At 39.1% G+C, this 19,279-nt stretch overlaps 1 long non-coding RNA gene across 1 annotated transcript in view; it reads left to right on the plus strand.

The window, feature by feature from the left end:
- Positions 1-3,541: 3,541 nt before the first annotated feature.
- LOC307185755 overlaps positions 3,542-19,279 on the plus strand; it is a 33,771-nt gene continuing 18,033 nt past the window's right edge. The window contains exons 1-3 of the long non-coding RNA XR_013828163.1: positions 3,542-3,816; positions 12,345-12,444; positions 14,258-14,433. This is a non-coding gene — a long non-coding RNA (uncharacterized lncRNA). The remainder of the gene's footprint in view (positions 3,817-12,344; positions 12,445-14,257; positions 14,434-19,279) is intronic.

Raw genomic sequence — 19,279 nt, forward strand, 5'->3', positions numbered from 1 at the left:
ATAAGGTGACCATATGTGTGTGGGTTTATCTCTGGGCTTTCTATCCTGTTCCATTGATCTACATTTCTGTTTTTGTGCCAGTACCATACTGTCTTGATTACTGTAGCTTGTAGCATAGCCTGAAGTCAGGGAGCCTGATTCCTCCAACTCCGTTTTTCGTTCTCAAGATTGCTTTGGCTATTCAGGGGCTTTTGTGTTTCCATACAAATTGTTAAATTTTTGTTCTAGTTCTGTGAAAAATGCCAGTGGTAGTTTGATAGGGATTGCATTGAATCTGTAGATTGCTTTGAGTAGTAGAGTCATTTTCACAATGTTGATTCTTCCAATCCAAGAACATGGTATATCTCTCCATCTATTTGTATCATCTTTAATTTCTTTCATCAGTGTCTTATAGTTTTCTGCATGCAGGTCTTTTGTCTCCTTAGGTAGGTTTATTCCTAGATGTTTAATTCTTTTTGTTGCAATGGTAAATGGGGGTGTTTTCTTGGTTTCACTTTCAGATATTTCATCATTAGTGTATAGGAATGCCAGAGATTTGTGTGCATTAATTTTGTATCCTGCTACTTTACCAAATTCATTGATTAGATCTAGTAGATTTCTGGTAGCATCTTTAGGATTCTCTATGTATAGTATCATGTCCTCTGCAAACAGTGACTGCTTTACTTCTTTTCCAATTTGGATACTTTTTATTTCCTTTTCTTCTCTGATTGCTGTGGCTAAAACTTCCAAACCTATGTTGAATAAGAGTGGTGAGAGTGGGCAACCTTGTCTTGTTCCTGATCTTAGTGGAAATGCTTTCAGTTTTTCACCATTGAGGACGATGTTGGCTGTGGGTTTGTCATATATGGCCTTTATTATGTTGAGGAAAGTTCCCTCTATGCCTACTTTCTGGCGGGTTTTTATCATAAATGGGTATTGAATTTTGTCGAAAGCTTTCTCTGCATCTATTGAGATGACCATATGGTTTTTCTCCTTCAATTTGTTAATATGGTGTATCACATTGATTGATTTGCGTATATTGAAGAACCCTTGCATTCCTGAAAGAAACCTCATCTGATCATGGTGTATGAGCCTCTTAATGTGCTGTTGGATTCTACTTGCTAATATTTTGTTGAGGATGTTTGCATCTATGTTCATCAGTGATATTGGCCTGTAGTTTTCTTTCTTTGTGACATCTTTGTCTGGTTTTGGTATCAGGGTGATGGTGGCCTTAAAGAATGAGTTTGGGAGTGTTCCTTCCTCTGCTATATTTTGGAAGAGTTTGAGAAGGATAGGTGTTAGCTCTTCTCTAAATGTTTGATAGAATTCGCCTGTGAAGCCATCTGGTCCTGGGCTTTTGTTTGTTGGAAGATTTTTAATCACAGTTTCAATTTCAGTGCTTGTGATTGGTCTGTTCATATTTTCTATTTCTTCTTGATTCAGTCTTGGCAGGTTGTGCATTTCTAAGATGTTGTCCATTTCTTCCAGGTTGTCCATTTTATTGGCATAGAATTGCCTGTAGTAATCTCTCATGATCTTTTGTATTTCTGCAGTGTCAGTTTTTACTTCTCCTTTTTCATTACTAATTCTATTGATTTGAGTCTTCTCCCTTTTTTTCTTGATGAGTCTGGCTAATGGTTTATCAATTTTGTTTATCTTCTCAAAGAATCATCTTTTAGTTTTATTGATCTTTGCTATTGTTTCCTTCATTTCTTTTCCATTTATTTCTGATGTGATCTTTATGATTTCTTTCCTTCTGCTAACTTTGGGTTTTTTTTGTTCTTCTTTCTCTAATTGCTTTAGCTGCAAAGTTAGGTTGTTTATTCGAGATGTTTCCTGTTTCTTAAGGTAGGATTGTATTGCTATAAATTCCTTCTTAGAACTGCTTTTGTTGCATCCCATATGTTTTTGGTCATCGTGTCTCCATTGTCATTTGTTTATAGGTATTTTTTGATTTCCTCTTTGATTTCTTCAGTGATCACTTCGTTATTAAGTAGTGTATTGTTTAGCCTCCATGTGTTTGTATTTTTTACAGATCTTTTCCTGTAATTGATATCTAGTCTCATAACATTGTGGTCGGAAAAGATACTTGACACAATTTCAATGTTCTTAAATTTACCAAGGCTTGATTTGTGACCCAAGATATGGTCTATCCTGGAGAATTTTCCATGAGCACTTGAGAAAAATGTGTATTCTGTTGTTTTTCGATGGAATGTCCTATAAATATCAATTAAGCCCATCCTGTTTAATGTATCATTTAAAGCTTGTGTTCCCTTATTTATTTTCATTTTGGATGATATTTCCATTGGTGAAAGTGGGGTGTTAAAGTCCCCTACTATGAATGTGTTACTGTCCATTTCCCCTTTTATGGCTGTTAGTATTTGCCTTATGTATTGAGGTGCTCCTATGTTGCGTGCATAAATATTTACAATTATTATATCTTCTTCTTGGATCGATCCCTTGATCATTATGTAGTGTCCTTTGTCTCTTCTAATAGTCTTTATTTTAAAGTCTATTTTGTCTGATATGAGAATTGCTACTCCAGCTTTCTTTTAGTTTCCATTTGTATGGAATATCTTTCTCCATCCCCTCACTTTCAGTCCATATGTGTCTGTAGGTCTGAAGTAGGTCTCTTGTAGACAGAATATATATGGGTCTTGTTTATCTATCCATTCAGCCAGTCTACATCTTTTCGTTGGAGCATTTAATCCATTTACATTTAAGGTAATTATCGAAATGTATGTTCCTATTCCCATTTTCTTAATTGTTTTGGGTTTGTTATTGTAGGTCTTTTCCTTCTCTTCTGTTTCTTGCCTAGAGAAGATCCTTTAGCATTTATTGTAAAGCTGGTTTGGTCTTGCTGAACTCTCTTAGCTTTTGCTTGTCTGTAAAGGTTTTAATTTCTCCATCAAATCTGAATGAGATCCTTGCTGGGTAGAGTAATCTTGGTTGCAGGTTTTTCTCCTTTATCACTTTAAATATGTCCTCCCCCTCCCTTCTGGCTTGCAGAGTTTCTGCTGAAAGATCAGCTGTAAACCTTATGGGGACTCCCTTGTGTGTTATTTGTTGTTTTTCCCTTGCTGCTTTTAATATTTTTTCTTTGCATTTAAGTTTTGATAGTTCGATTAATATGTGTCTTGGCCTGTTTCACCTTGGATTTATCCTGTATGGGACTCTCTGTGCTTCCTGAACTTGATAAACTATTTCCTTTCCCATATTAGGCAAGTTTTCAACTATAATCTCTTCAAATATTTTCTCAGTCCCTTTCTTTTTCTCTTCTTCTTCTGGGACCCCTAAAATAAGGCTGCAGCAGCAGCCTTAGCGTCTCATGCCCGCCTCTGCGTGTAGGTCGCCTGAGGGCGTCTGTTCTTCGCTCAGACAGGACGGGGTTAAAGGAGCCGCTGATTCAGTGGCTCTGGCTCACTCAGGCCGGGGGTGCGGGGGGGGGAGGGAGGGGCACGGAGTGCAGGGGCGGGCCTGCGGCGGCAGACGCAGCGTGACGTTGCGGCAGAGGCCGGCGTGACGTTGCACCAGCCTGAGGCCCGCCGTGCGTTCTCCCGGAGGAGTTGTCCCTGGATCCCGGGACCCTGGCAGTGGTGCGCTGCACAGGCTCCGCGGAAGAGGGGTGTGGAGAGTGACCTGTGTTCGCACACAGGCCCCTTGGTGGCGGCAGCAGCAGCCTTAGCGTCTCCCGCCCGTCTCTGGGGTCCGCGCTTTTAGCCGCGGCTCGCACCCATCTCTGAGGTCCGCGCTTTTAGTAGCGGCTCGCGCCCGTCTCTGGAGCTCCTTTAAGCAGCGCTCTGAATCCCCTCTCCTCGCGCACCAGGAAACAAAGAGGTAAGAAAAAGTCTCTTGCCTCTTCGGCAGGTCCAGACTCTTTCCCGGACTCCCTCCCGCCTAGCCGTGGTGCACTAGCTCCCTGCAGGCTCTGTTCACGCCGCCAACCCCAGTCCTCTCCCTGCGCTCCGACCGAAGCCCGAGCCTCAGCTCCCAGCCCCGCCCGCCCCGGCGGGTGAGCAGACAAGCCTCTCGGGCTGGTGAGCGCCGGTCGGCACCGATCCTCTGTGCGGGAATCTCTCCGCTTTGCCCTCTGCACCCCTGTGGCTGCGCTCTCCTCCGCGGCTTCGAAGCTCCCCGCTCCGCCACCCACAGTCTCCGCCCGCAAAGGGGCTCCTAGTGTGTGGAAACATTTCCTCCTTCACAGCTCCCTCCCACTGGTGCAGGTGCCGTCCCTATTCTTTTCTCTCTGTTTTTTCTTTTTTCTTTTGCCCTACCCAGGTACGTGGGGGGTTTCTTGCCTTTTGGGAGGTCTGAGGTCTTCTGCCAGCGTTCAGTAGGTGTTCTGTAGGAGTTGTTCCACGTGTAGATGTATTTCTGGTGTATCTGTGGGGAGGAAGGTGATCTCCGCCGCCTACTTTTCCGCCATCTTCCCCTCACAATCCCTATGCTCACTTTTAACTTAAGTTTTTACAAACGTACTGTCAGTTTTTTAAAAATTTTATTTATTCGTTTGTTTGTTTAATGGAAAGCAATTTTATTTCAAATAGTGTTTTTTTTAATTGAGGTATAATTGACATATAACTTTATAGTATATAATATAATGTACAGGTGTACAACATAATGATTCAGTGTTTGTATCTATTGCCAAATGATTTGTTGTTGTGTTTTCATATTTTATGAGTTAAAATAGTATACTTTTTCTTATAAAAAATTCCCTAGTTTATATGCTGAAATAAATCTGTTTCATGAGATCCATGAAATAAGAAATAGCATCCAATGTTGTGTTAATTTCTGCTGTACAGAAAAGTGATTCAGTTATGCATATATATATATTATTTTTCATATTCGTTTCCCTGATGGTTTATCACAGGATATTGAATGTAGCTCCCTGTCTGTACAGTAGGACCTTGGTGGTTATCCATCCTATATGCAGTAGTTTGCATCTGCTAACCCTGAACTCTCAGTACTTCCCTCCCCCACTCCCCTCCCACTTGGCAGCCACCAGTCTGTTCTCTATGTCTGTGAGTCTGTTTCTGTTTCGTAGATAAGTTCATTTGCGTCATATTTTAGATTCCACATATGAGTGATATCATATGGTATTTGTCTTTCAACTATACTTCAATAAAATAAAGTAAAAACGAAAACAAAAGAGCATCCAGATTCCCTCGGCCCAAATGAGGTTCTCTTGGTCTCTCGGCGTCTCCCTCGCTTTGCTCCCAGCTCCAGTCCCAGGAGGTGGTGTCTTCAAGTCACCTCGCAGGTGTCTCAGCTCCAAGCTCACGTGTCCCCTGCCTCCGCCCTCTTGGAGGCACCAGCGCAGATAAGAGCAGCTCTCAGGAAGAGGAAGGCATGGAGTGAGTCCGCTTCCTACCCACCCTGAGGGCTGGATGCCGAGGGCGCCGGCGGGTTCCACGGTGGGTCCCGGGCGGATCCAGCTGTGTTGGGTCAGCATCCCCCCTTAATAATTCTGCACGGGTCTGACCCTCCTGCCCTCACTCGTGCTCCCCAATAAACTACCTGAACACAAATTGTGTCTCAGCCTCCACTCGTGAGGATAAACCCTCTCCCTTAAGGATGATCTCTCTTCTGCACTGAATATGCGAACCATTAGGGGAAGGAAATAGTCCCAGACGGGCAAGGGGACCTTTCAGGAGGCTGTTGCCATGATCAGGACAAATATGATGAGGGGACTGGTCTTACCTAATGTAACACCAGCTGGGATGGAACACATGCACTGGTCACAGCGAGACCAATAATGTCATGTTTGTGCTTTTTCAGAGTCACACATCGTGAACATTTTAGGGTTTTTGTCGTCGTTGTTTTACAATTCTCTCTCTCTTTTTCTTTGCCTATGATTCCGTTTTTTAACGTCTAAAACAGGTCAAAGTAAGTTCTGGTGTTGGCATTCTGGTTAACGGTGACCTTTAGGGAGCAGTGGGTGGTTTACTGACCGGAGGAGGCATGACCCCAATCGCATTTTAATATCTCTGTATTTATGCAAAGTATGGAGGGCAGGGATTATTTTCATCTTAGATGTGAGGAAACTGAGTCATGCAAAGGGTGAGTGGTTTTTTAAGGTCAAATAGCAAGCCAGGGATAGACCTGACAAAGACTTTGCCACAGATCCTAAAAAAGAAATATATTTTTTTATATAAAGCTACCAAAACTAAGCTACTTTCTAATTGCTTAGCTGAAGTTTGTGTGTGGTAGACTCTGAAAGAGGTCACTAAATAATACCAGCTTCCCCACTGGAGTTCTGAACCAAGTAAGAACCGCAGATGTAGAGAATGGACTTGAGGACATGGGGAAGGGGAAGGGGAAGATGGGACGAAGTGAGAGAGTGGCCAGGACATATATACACTACCAAATGTAAAATAGATAGCTAGTGGGAAGCAGCTGCATAGCACAGGGAGATCAGCTTGGTGCTTTGTGACCACCTAGAGGGGTGGGATAGGGAGGGTGGGAGGGAGGGAGACGCAAGAGGGAGGAGATATGGGGATGTAGGTATATGTATAGCTGATTCACTTCACTGTACAGCAGAAACCAACACAACAATGTAAAGCAATTATACTCCATGTTAAAAAAAAAAGAAAAAGAAAAAGAAATAGGCTAGAGAATTGGCAGATGCAAGCCAAAATATCTCTATTTCTGATGAAGCTGAAATTCATGAGTGTAGGTTTATTCATTTAACTCCAGAACTAGAAAGACCTGCCCACTTAATAGCCCTAGCTGAACGCCAGCTGGTTTGTGTGGAAAGGAAAGAGGGAGGGTCTGAGCATCACGCTCCAAGATTCTCTTTCAAAAGCTCATTAATAAGATTAAGACAGAATGTTCCCTGCCCCCTACTGCTGGCTAGACTCTTAGAAAGTAAAGTATTTCTTATATAAAATCAAGTATTTTTCCGTTTTTGATAAATCATAATATTTGATGGTAAAGTGTGAATCATCTAATAGGAACGAATTAAAAACTTCAGGCTGTGAGTTGCATGAAGATGTATATGTGCTGCTTTTTATTGCATTATGCTATTAGAAGAGGTAATCTAATATCTGACTCTAATATCAGATAATCTAATATCTGTGTGACTCTCTCTTTTGCCTACATAGAAATATTTACCTCCTACGTCAAACCTCTGCATCCCTACAATTCCTGTTTCCAAGAGAAGCAGATGTCTCTCTTATCATAACCTGAATCTCATTCTCTCCTAATGGTAGAAGATTTGTTCATCAATTGTTGGTTTTTGACAAAAAGACACATTTAAAGTTTTCCCATCTTAAATAAACAAGCAACACACACACACACACACACACACACACACACACACACACACACACAATTATTGACCAACATGTTTATCTATCCATCCTCTTTCTTGTTTCCTTTGCGGGAAAGCTGCTAAAAAGACAGGTCAGTCTAAAGTTACACATTCCTACTTAGTTCTGGCTTTTTTCACTACCCAACAAGTACACACTTTACTTCTTAAACTAACCCCTGACTGTTTTCCTTATTGTTTCTCAGCTTTGCTTTACAGCCCCGAGTGAGGACTGACTTCCCAGACGTTCCATGCTGGGTCATGCCTTCGTACCTTTGCACGTGGAGATCCTTCTCTACCTAGTGTAGTCTCACCTTTAAAAGAAGAGTCACCCTAAGCTCCATATACTGGTTTACATTCCTTTCTCAGCCAAGTGACTGACTCATATGTGTGCCCCTTTAGAACTCTGTCTATGATTTCTGTACTTTTACATCTGTTAATTCTGTCTTGTTGAATCTGCCACGTGAACTTGGGAAAAATGTGTATTCTGCTGTCCTGGAATGAAGTGGTCCATTAATGTCCAGTTGGTGGATGGTGCTGTTGAGGTCAGCTGTGTCCTCACTGAGTTTCTTCCTGCTGAATCTGTCCATTGCTGAGAGAGGGGTGTTAGAAATTCTTCAACTATATAGTGGATTCATCCATTTCAGCCTGCATTTCTATCAGTTTTTGCTTCATGTATTTTGATGCTCTGTTGTGAGGCATATATATGTTAAGGATTTTTATGTCCTGTTGGAGAACTGACCCCTTTATCACTACCTCATGCCACTCTTTATCCCTGACAACTTTCCGTGCTTTGAAGCCTCTTCAGTTTTCTGTCGATTAATATTATCATGGTATATTTTCCTCCAGCCATTTACTTTTAGTCTCTATGTGTCTTTACGTATAAATTGGTTTCTTGCAGCAACTTAAAGTTGGGTCTCAGGTTTTGACTCTGATAATCTCTGTCTTTTTTTTTTTTGCGGTACGCGGGCCTCTCACTGTTGTGGCCTCTCCCGTTGTGGAGCACAGGCTCCGGACGTGCAGGCTCAGCGGCCATGGCTCACGGGCCCAGCCGCTCCGCGGCATGTGGGATCTTCCCGGACCAGGGCACGAACCCGTGTCCCCTGCATCGGCAGGCGGACTCTCAACCACTGCGCCACCAGGGAAGCCCCTAATCTCTGTCTTTTAATTGGTGCATTTAGACCACTGACATTCAAAGTGATTATTGTTATAGTTGGATTTACATCTACCATATTTATTACTGCTTTCTATTTGCTGCCCTTATTCTTTGTTTCTACATTTGTCTACCTTTTTTTCTGCTTTTTGAGCATTTTATATGACTACATTTTCTCTTCTTTCTTAGCTTAATCACTTATAGTTCTCTTTTAGTGGTTGCCCTAGAATGCAGTATACATTTATAACTAATCCAAGTCCATTTTTAAATAACACTGTATCAAGTGTTGCTATGAATAACACTATGCTAAGTTTGAGGACCTTAAATGACAAAATAATGCTGATTCTTCCCTCCCATCCCTGGTATCATTGCAGTCACCGATTTCCACTCATATAAGCATACACAATTGAATATATTGTTGTTATTACTACTTTGAACAAACTATTATCTGTTAGACCAATTAAGAAAAAATAAAAGCTTTTCTTTTACCTTCACTTTTATTTCTCAGATGCTTTTCTTTTCTTTATGTAGCTGTTAGTTTCTGACCTATATCATTTTACTTCTCTCTGAAGAACCTCTTTTAACATTTCTTGCAAGGCAGATCTACTGGCGACAAGTTCTCTCAGTTTTTGTTTGTCAATTTTTATTTTCCCTTCACTTTGAAAGGTTAATTACACTGGATGCAGAATTCTGGGTTGCTGGGCTTTTCTCAGTGCTTGAAATATTTCACTCCACTCCCTTCTTGCTTGCATGGTTCCTAAGGCAAACTTGGATGTAATTATTATCTTTGCCCCTCTCTATGTAAAGTGGTTTTCCCTCTGATTTCTTTCAGGATCTTTCTTTAGCTTTAATTCTCTGTAGTCTGAAAATGGCATGCCCAGGTATAGTTTTGTTTTGTTTTGTTTTGATATTTGTCCTGTTTGGCATTCTCTGAGCTTCCTGGATCTGTGGTTTGGTTCCTGACTTTATTTTGGGGAAATTTTGTCATTATTTTTCAAACATTTCTTCAGTTCCTTTCTCTCTTCTTTTGGAAGATCCTTTATGCTTATGATATACCTTTTGTACTTGTCCCATAGTTCTCAGATATTCTGTTTTTTTTTTTTTTTCGAGTCATTTTTCTCTTTGTTCGTTTTGAGGATTCCTTTCACATATCCTCGAGCTCAGAGATTCTCTCCTCAGCCATGTCCTGTGTCCTAATGAGCCCATTGGAGGCATTTAACATTTTTGTTACAGTGTTTTTGATCTCTAGCATTTCTTACTGGTTCCTTCTTAGTATTTCCATCTCTCTCCCTACATCACATGTATCTTCTTGCATGCTGTCTACTTTACCCATTAGCATCTTTAGCATATTAACCACTGTTATTTTAATTACCGGGTCCAATAATTCCAACATCCCTGCCTTATCTGAGTCTGGTTCTGATGCTTACTCTATCCTTTCAAATTGTATATATTTTTTTGCCTTTTGGTATGCTTAGTAATTTTTCCTCATAGCTGGACTTAATGTACTCAGTGGAGGGAGCTTCAATAAACAGACCTTTAGTTTTTTGGGGGGTGAGATGTGGAGAGAGTAAATAAATTCAAGGTTAAAATAAAGCTGCTTTTTCCTTCAAAAATGGATTTGAAAAAACTGGGTAAATTTGATGTATGTAAAGAGATATGGTTTAAGAGATAAAGAAAATTATGAAGCAAGGGAGAAAAAGTCTTAGGATCTATTAAAATGATAAAGTGCCGATGGAATGTTATGATTGTCTTGTGGGAAAATGAAGAAAAATAAACACAGAGTTTCTACAATAACTTCATCAGTTTGCTAAGCAAAACATTCTTTCCATAATATAGTTAAGAATTCTCTTCTAAAACTATTTTAAAGATTTTTTGAGAGCTATTTTGCTATAGGGAAATGAACACAGATTTTTGAGGAGACTTTTATTCAGCCCCATCGCTTACTAATTGTACCAGTTTGGGCAAACTATATTTTTCTCCCTAAACTGATTTCTAGATATAGCAATACATGTGCTAATTGATAATCAGTAAATTGCAGTTACTTTAGAACATTGTATACTGCAAGTACTCATGATAGCATTAACACACACACACACACACACACACACACACACACACACACACACACACACTTGTGGATGCTTCCCATTTGTGTCTCCAGTTTGGTCCTCTCCCTGAGGTCCAAGACAGTAGTACCAACTCCCTAACGATTCCAGTCATCAGGAAATGAGCATGCCTAGAAGCAAACTCTGTTGCCCTCTGCAATTTGAAGCATCAAGTTCATAGCTGGATACATTTTATCAGTGAATCAGGTCTGAGCATCTGTGAGTTTGAGACTAAAAACTAGCATGAAAATAGAGGACAAGCATTGTGTGAACAATTAATAATGCAGGTGTAAGTCGAGCTGGAGAACGAAGGTGTAGAATTTTTGGCTGTGGAAGAGTTGGGAGTGTCGGCACGTGCATGTGATGCGTGCGTTGGCAAGTTAGCCGAAGCACAGGCACGGTGACAACCATTAGCTGAAGTCTGGCTTTTACTGACCCAAGTTGCTATTTGATCAAATTACTGTTTGCAGTGCTCTTTATTTAAGAACATCTTAATATCAAGCATTAAGTGTTTTGAGCGTTAGTATAAAAGGAACACCTGGTAACCCTCTGTGAACCACTCTTGCTTGTGTCAGTTGTCTGGCTGGGTCTCAGTGCAATGGTGATTGGGGTGATAATAGTAGCATTCTTGTCCTACTTCTTATTCAAAAGGGAGTACTTTTAATATCAGCATTTAGAAGATATTTATTGCAGTGATTTTTTATGTGTCTATTACCTTTATTAAGTCAACCATTATCTTTGTAAAAAACTACTTACTTATCAAAAATTCACCTACCTACACTGGAAAAATGTAGCAGATAAAACAATTTTTTTCAATAACACAAGTTTTTTCAATGACAGAAAGTGGAATGAATATTTTTCTTATTGAAACACTTATGTAATCACTGCCTAAGAGACTAAAATGAGATGAATTCATGATTCATCTGCAACACATAAACTAGTAAGAAAAATGCCTTTGGTTTAAAAAGGGTGAACATTTTTGATGAGAAAAGGCATAAGCCCCTGAAATAAAATATTTTGCAATTTTAATTAGAGTTCTATCACAGTAAATCTTTTAGTTGCCATTTTCATATTTGCATATATATTTCAGGCTTATGAATATATTCAGAATAATCCCTCAGGGAATCTTACAGTCTGAATAAGGCTTTCATATTTACGACCCCAGATTACTTAAGTATTAATTAACTCTAAGATTAAATACAGCAACATCATACGGTTATTCTTGACAAAAAACTAAATTCAGTTAAATTCAAGTTTATATTGTTAATTCCTGTCTGAAATTTATCCTCCCTCTTAGAAAAACTTTATATTATACAAATATAATTTAGTTTTTAATTTGTTAAAATATTTACATAACTAAAGTAATTTAAAGTATTTTAAATTTAATATTATCATAAGAAAATTAAAACTAATATATCTGACACTTCTTTACTCTGTCACCTTGGATAAATTAATTGACCTTTTGGTGCTTCGGTTTTCTTTTCTGTAAAATGGAGATATTGATAATGTCCCACTCAAGGAGAGGTATTATGAGAATTTTAATGTGTTAGTATAGCAAAAACTCTTGGAACCATGCCAGACACATGGCAGACATTCTGTACACTTTGATTCTCATAGCTGTCATCATCGTTGCCATAATGTCTTGAAATAGCTGATAAATCATGATTTTTCTAGTATCTCAACTATAGTTTCTATTAAAGTTTTAATGAAACATCATATACGGTTGTCATAGAAACAACGATTTGAATTTGTTGCCTTCAATGAGGAAAATTTCAAGCATTATTATTTTTTCTTACAGTTAAAAATAAAACAAGGGAGCCACATGGGACAAGAGATTTCCTAACAAGACTAGAATGGCATCTGGTGTCTTTCCCAGCTGTGACTCCATAATACCTAAGGTAAGCACACTCACATTCCTATACGCTTCATGACTGGCGACCCTATTATTTATCCTCTGCTATGCTTCTTGTGGGAAAAATGCTCAAGTTCTCATTGCCATAACAACGGGCTAGTCTCCCTAAAACAAGATATGCTCTGAGTCAAAGTAAAATTGTTTCCATGGTAACTGCTACATATTTAAGTATGGCAGCCTGGTTTTTAATCAGTAAAATTGTCCTTTGTCAAAAAGCAAGCACATATTGTTACTAAAATAATTATGTATATTTTGGGGGTATGGTTAATGAACAAAGTAAACTAGACTCTCTCAAAAATAAAAAACAAAATTGATTAACCCTTTTCAATAGTTACAGTTTCTTGTTCGTGAAATAAAAATCTGTACCATATATACATGAGCCAATCCATAGCATATCTGTATATTGAATATAAAGTGCTTCTATTTCTTACATTTTGACCACATTTAAATAAAATAAAATCCTCATCACTGAAAACGAAAATGTCCATGATCCACATCTCTTTCATCCTTTACTTCTCTTTCATAAACAATAATGTCCTACCATGTTGAATATGCCTTAAGTCTCATACTGATTTCTTTTATCCTATTTTGTTTCAGATAATTTCTTAATGCAGTAAGGGAAATAAACATTACTTTCCCATCAAATAAAGCAGATGCACTGGTTATTCCCTTCATTCTCATGTACTTACTTTCCTTTTCTTTCTTTCTTTCTTTCCTTTTCTTTCTTTTTTTTCTTTCTTTCTTTCTTCCTCTTCCTTCCTTCCTCTTTCTTCCTTCCTTTCTTCCTTCCTCCCTTCCTTCCTTCCTTCCTTCCTTCCTTTCTTTTTTCTTTCTTTCTTTCTTTCTTTCTTTCTTTCTTCCCTCTCCCTCCCCCCTTCCTCCTCTTCTTCTCCTTCACTTGCTTTCTGATGGTTCTTAATGTGGGAGTGGAAAGGGTGAAGCTGTGGCTAACCTTCTGGGAATTGAGATTGAGGGTGGTTGCCATAGTTACATCATCTGTCAGGTAGAAAACAAATGGAAGACAGTCTCATTTAAATTATATTCTAGAGAACTCTAATTTCTCATGTATCATTGTGGCCATGGCCAGATTCTTTGTATTTAGATGGACTGGATTAAAATCCTGCTCTGTGGTTTTTTAGCTGTGTGATTTTGGGCTTAAATTTCCTCATTCATAAAATGAAGTTAAAATGCTTGCATCCTGGGTTATTGCAGGAACTAGATGCAACAGTGCATGCAGAAGCCTTAACACACACAACATGCCAAGTGCGTAGAATGCACTGCATTGCTAATAGCAGCTGTTATTTTTATCATTATCTTCAGTCTGACCCGAATACTAACAGAGAGTGGAAAAGGTACTAGTATTAGCATATATACAGCTTCTCAACAGTAAGTTTTGCTTCATGTTTTAATATTATTTTTAAAATATAAAGATTTATATAGCATATAATTATATAATATACATTATATGGTAATATAATAAAAGAATTTTTCAGCAGTCTGAGATCAAAATTAAAATACTTGATGTAATTTAAGTTTATCTTAATGACTCATGCTTTTTCATTTTAAGACAAACTGAGTCCATATTTAACTTTTCTTTCACAATACCAAAGGCATCCAGCAGATCAGGTACCTTCAGACTGAGACATGTCTCAGATTTTCTAGGACAGTCTTGAATTTAAGTATCCTGTTTCATTGTTCCCATAGGTATAGCTGTACCTGTCAGGCACTGTGTCCTGATTTGGGGGTAAAATATATTGTCAGTATAAATGCAAGACTTGAACTATCCCTGACTTTGACAGGTAATTGCAGTCGAGATTCCAGGGCTCAGAGAGCAGACGGCATCTCAGCAGGGTCACTGGACTGCCACAAAACTTGCTGGCATAGTCCCATGACGCCTGCCTACCTGACAAGAAGCTTCAGAGGACAGCAGGAGACTGTTCACCTTTTTGTTAGTTTCTACGAAAAGGGCAAAAAGGTAGGTCATCAACGACTTGAGTAATTGAAAGCCCAATCTCAGTTATATGGTTCAGTATTTTTTAATTATATAAAGTATAGTTGAAGTATAGTTGATTTACAATGTTGTGTTAGTTTCAGGTGTACAGCAAAGTGATTCAGATATATATGTGTGTGTGTGTGTGTGTGTGTGTGTGTGTGTATTCTTTTCAGGTTTTTTTCCATATGGTGGTTATTACATTAAAAGATTATTACAAGATATTGAATATAGTTCCCTGTGTTATACAGTAGGTCTTTGTTGTTTATCTATGTTATATATAGTAGTGTGTGATTAACAGATACACACTACTGTATATGGTTCAATTTTAACACCTACTCTTAAGTCTGGAATTGCAAATCATTTCAGCGATTGCAGTGTAAAATAGCATAAAGGATGGCCCTCTCTCTGTGATTTGCTGCCTATCCTGAGAGAAGAATGAAAAATCAGAACCATCAGTCCTTTCTGATCTCCTGGTTGAAATCCAAATCTCTCATTTCGCTGCCCATGTAAGAAATATGCCAAGGAGAGTTGAGACCACATTCCTTCTTCTTCTGAATCCTGAGCTTCTCACTTTCAAGGAATCTTCCATTTCTCACCTCTCTTCCAACTCTGTTTTTGGAAAATTATTTGAGATTTATCTGTATGTCAAGGTTTTCAAGAGATTTGCAGGGGCCTTCCCTGGTGGCGCAGTGGTTGGGAGTCCGCCTGCCGATGCAGGGGACCTAGGTTTGTGCCCCGGTCCGGGAAGATCCTATAAGCTGCGGAGCAGCTGGGCCTGTGAGCCGTAGCCGCTGGACCTGTGCGTCTGGAGCCTGTGCTCCGCAGCAGGAGAGGCCACAGCAGTGAGAGGCCCGTGTACTGCAAAAAAAAAAAAAAAAAAAAGAGGTTTGCAGGAAGATGAGGTAAAGAACAGATAAGATCAAAGGTGCTTGACATTTTAGCGTAGAAAAGAAAGCATTTGGACAGAGAAAGACTTTTTGACTTGGAAGGAAAGTCAGAGTTCTTGGGTATGCATAGATAGATTACAGGAGAACATGTGAAATAAGTCTTCAGTCAGTAAAACCAGTTACCTGGTGTATTCGCTTAGGGCTGCAGTAACAGCTTACCACAAACTTCAAGACTTAAAACAATAGAAATCTACTGTCTCACAGTGCTGGAAGCTAAAATTCTGAAATCGAGGCAGTAGCAGGACCACGCCCTCTATGAAGCTTCTATGGGAGGACCTGTCCTGGCCTCCTCTTAGCCTCTGATGATGATGGTGATGCTTGGCCTTTCCTTGGCTTGAGGAGACATCATTCCAGTCCCTGCCTCTGTGTTCATATGGACTTGTCTGTGCTGCTTCTTTTCTTATAAGGACACCGGTCGCGTTGGATTAGGGCCACCCTAATCCAGTCTAATTTCATCTTAATTAGTTACATCTGCAAACAGCCCTATGTCCAAATAAGGTCGCATTCTGAGGTTCTGGGAGGGTAAAGAATTTGGTGCGGGGGAACTATACAGCTCAGGATGTCTGATTTTCTCTTCCCTATCCCCACATCTTACCCCCATGGTAAAATTTTGCAAAGACCTGGAGATGTTTGCAGAGTACAAGTCGAAGACCGGGACTTAGCCTGCATCAGAGAGTGATGTGCAGAGAGAAGGACAGCTCCCATCGTTTTCTTACTCTTTCAAGATTAATTTGGACTGCAAACATATAGAACCACAGTGTGATTGTGTAACGGTGGACTGGCCGTCAGACTTGGTAGATGAACAGAAATAAATACAGTTACCTCCAATAAGCTCAGTTCTATTTCACAAGACTCATGATGAGTGGAAGCAGCGCGGGCTTGAAGTAGAGACTCAGTTTAGGGTTCTGGTTGGCAAGTTGCTTGTCTAAGAATTTTCATGGATAAATAAGGATACGATTTACCTCGTTTAATTATTGTGAATATGAAATAGATTACATTCAGGCAAGGCATCCAGTCCGGCAATCCCCATGGTAGTTCCTTTCCCCTTCTTTTTATATGATCGTATTGATGCACTGGTGGCGTCCAATGTCAGAGTCTCTGCCTCTTGCTAAGTAGACTTTTACATGAATTCAGTCCAGCTCAGAACCTCGACCTGCCTCTTCTAACCACGTGGGAAGACAGGGAGAGAAAGAATCTACCTTATACTCTTTCATGCTCTTTTTCTTCATAGAAACAGCTCTTCATTTAGAAAAGAAAAATGTATAAACTACTCTTTTAAGATTAATTTGGACTCAACTGGCTTGATCAAGCCTGAATCAAACGTGTTATACCAGCCAAGTAGCTCCCTGCCTTGTAAGGCTCCAAATAGCTGTTCTGCTAGATTAAGCAGAGAGTGTTCTTTACATCTGTTTGCATATGAGCAGGTGTTTATACTGAGGGTCTGCCCCAAGCCTTAGCGTTTAGCTGCATTAAAGTGCAGCTTCTTCGTCTATCCTTTGTGTCCTATTACTCACACTGAATTTCAGAAGCCAAGTGTGGAACAGCCCTGCTATAATCACGCTGCTGTGTGGGAGGCTAAAACAGTACATGTAAGTAAATCTGGTAAACAGTGTTTAAAATTAGTATGTGACAACTCCCATTGTTTTCTTTTTCATGCCTTCCCTTGGGCATTAATTAAATACAGCATTTTCCAGCATTTTCTCTTGCAGAATCATTTCCTCCTCTGTATTAAAATATTCAGACTGAATGCAACAGACTGCAATATTAAATTCTAATGACTATTTCTGAAATAGCAGGGAGTTGGGTCAAACACAGTCTATAATAGATGTCGGCAAAATGGAAATATTTTTCCATTAACATGCAGATGAGTTAAGTTTGTGGGAAAGTTTCTTTTTCCCAAATGGGGAGTTAAAATTAGGGTGTGTTGCTGCTACCCCTGGAAATTTCTTTTTTCTCCCTTTCCTTCCTTCCTTCTTTCCTTCCTTCCTTTTTTCTTCCTCCCCTGCTTTCTTTTCCTTTCTTTACTTTGTTTTTTCTTTTCTTTTCTTTGATTTCTTTCACCCTTTCCACCCTCCCTCCTTTCCCCTCTCTCTGTTTCTTGAATGTAGATAGTTGAATTCTGCAGCTATATTGATGGTTTGTGCTTTATCCTTCTATCATGTATAGAATAAATAGCAATAACTAAAATAATCTAATGCATATTAGACTTGGAATGAAAAATCTGCCTCATTTTTGTTACTATAAAGAACATTTTGTTTTATTAAAAAGATACTGTTATTAATAGAAACAACGAACTATTTCTATGGATTGATTTTTAAATCTGCCTGAAAATGTTGTTTAATGTTTACTTCACAAGTAACTTTTTTTATGCAAACAAATTTTATGGCAATCAGTCCTTGACCTAAAATCTCTCTGAAACCCTTATGTCTAGAAATAATTACTAAATGGCTGGTTTTATCTATTCACCCACTTATTCTTTTAGAAAATATTTTCTAACTGTCTGCCATGTGCAAAACACCCTGACACACTGCTTCATGCTGTAGAGGCTGCAAAGACAGCTGCTTATTTTCATGGATTTTAAATCTTCTAGTGGATACAATGTGCTAGCGTATACTCTATAATTCAGTTATGAAAGCGTCCACGTTTAGAAGAAGTGAACACATGAGAAGCTTAAAAAAGTGCAGAGAAGGTTTCTAGAATATGAGTATTTGGCACAAATATTAAGAAAGAGAATTTTTGAAAAAAATCTCTAAGGCAAATTATAGGTTTGTAGCAATAAAAAGACCCACAAATCTGCATGACCTCAACATAGAGAAATATTAGTAGACTGAGTTTCAATTTAATGGCTGGCTGCGTGTGTACTGGCTCTACCTCTGCGTGGTTCTGGGGAGTGGAAACAGGTACTGGGTTACTGAAGTATGTTCTTTTACACTGATTATGAATTTATCTTTCGAAAAGAAATGAAGTGGGACTGAAACTGAAATAACGTTCATTCTGTCATAGTCGTTTAGTCTGCCACTCTAAAGAGATTTATTTGCCAGATAATAACTCTCTCATCAAGAATCCATTTAACTAAAAAAACAAACACTCTTTCTTCTGGTGTCATTCCTAGGTCTTTAGGAAATTGGTTCTGGTAAACCAGAGTTGTCTAGTACAGAAAGTGTTCCAAAAACCTGGAGGGTACTCTGACTGTCTTGGGGTCCACACTAGAGTATAATTCTAACGATACTACGTGGACCAAGATGAAGTGACACCTCTCTGGAAAGAGTCACACAAAAACCCACCAACTCCTAGAGTCACCAACAAATAAGGACTGGTAATTTTTTATGCTATGATAATTTCAGATGAAAAATATTAATAACTTTTCTATCCCTTTCCTGTTACCATCCACACATATGCATTTCTTGAACCATATTTGTCCTCCTAGAGGGCACAATCACTGATGCCCATGTTGCATATGTTGGCTATATTAAAAGCAGTCCCTACAGTGAGAATGAATCCTTAGTGTAGGCATAGCTGGACCATGTTACCTTTAGTAATGATATGAGGTGATAATAATGGCAACGTAAGTTTAAAGAGTGGTTTGCTATTTATAGATATTTTCTCACTGAATTCTCTTAGCCATAAGATGTAGGTTAGGTGCATTGTTTTGCTATATCATACCTGTAAAGACAGGAAAACAAGATCTTGTATCGGCTGCCCAGTCATCAAACCAGTAATAGAACTGGATCTGAAAGAAGATCTTACCTCTCCAAGTACTGAACTTTCTCCATGACATCACACTCTTAAGTATGCTTTTCCTCCGACCCATGACATACTGTAATTATATTTTTAAATGTTTTGAGTCAGTACAAGAATTAGACCAATACAGATGAATAAAA

Source organism: Stenella coeruleoalba, assembly GCF_951394435.1.
Source record: "Stenella coeruleoalba genome assembly, chromosome: 4".
Classification (NCBI taxonomy): Eukaryota; Metazoa; Chordata; class Mammalia; order Artiodactyla; family Delphinidae; genus Stenella; species Stenella coeruleoalba.